The sequence below is a fragment of the Octopus bimaculoides genome, chromosome 15 (assembly GCF_046866305.1).
Source record: "Octopus bimaculoides isolate indiv1 chromosome 15, ASM4686630v1, whole genome shotgun sequence".
Classification (NCBI taxonomy): Eukaryota; Metazoa; Mollusca; class Cephalopoda; order Octopoda; family Octopodidae; genus Octopus; species Octopus bimaculoides.
Window position 1 is genome coordinate 7,825,992 of NC_142942.1, and position 1,098 is coordinate 7,827,089.

Consider the following 1,098-nt stretch of genomic DNA (forward strand, 5'->3'; position numbering starts at 1 on the left):
TAAAACAAAAGCAAATGAAAGGTACAAATGAGCAATATGACCTCAAAGTGCATTACATACATATATATCTAAGTATATATGTATATATATATATATATATATATATATATATATATATATATATATATATATATATATGCATATATATATGCATATATATGCATATATATATATATATGGGTGTGTGTGTATGTGTGTGTGTATGTGTGTGTGTTTATATGTATATGTGTGTGCACCTTTCTATGTATCTACACATACAAAAGGTCTGTTTTTATTGTGTAAAGAACATATGTATGTATTTTGTATGTTTGTGAGCACGTATGTGTGTGTGAGGTGCATGTATATGTGCGTGTGTGTGTGTATGTGTGTGTGTATGTGTGTGTATAGTTTCCAGACAAATTGTTTTTAATGAATAAGAACTGAGGATCAGATGCTTCGAGAATTACAAATAATTTTGAAAATATTTTTGAAATATGTTTCTCATACACACAAAACAATTTACTTAAGTTTTAATGCATTCATAACTCATTGTATTCTTACTGTTTTAAATGTTAAGCACATGTTTGAAAAAATTCCTGGGTCTTAACCTTTATTCTGTCGAATAGTATTCTAATATAAACAAATTAATAAGATTGACAAAACAGATATTTTCTTTTGATGCTCATTTATCAATACACTAGGACTGTTATCTTTTGTGTGTTGCAATTCTTTCTACTCTGGTGTGTTTTCTCTTTTGTTTTCGCTCGTTTTGGACAAAATAGCATAATTCAATACAGTCTGTGTGTATTAGGATTGATGATTTCTCTTAGTGATCTATTCCTATTAAATTCAATTTGCTCAGTACGTTATTTTCATTATTTATCTGGAAACCTTCTTTCTGAAATCACGAATTTGTCTGAGTTACTGTTATTGCCATAAAGATAATAGAGCATATGTCTTTGTGTATATTATGGGTATACATAACTTCTTACCCGGTTATTGGTGCAAGTCAGCAGTTTGTAAGAAAGAGGAGTCGGAAGTGAACTAATGTTAAATGGAATTAAAATTAAGCTTTAGATGGTTGAACCACATGGGTTGCAAGCACATGGGTTCGCGTTC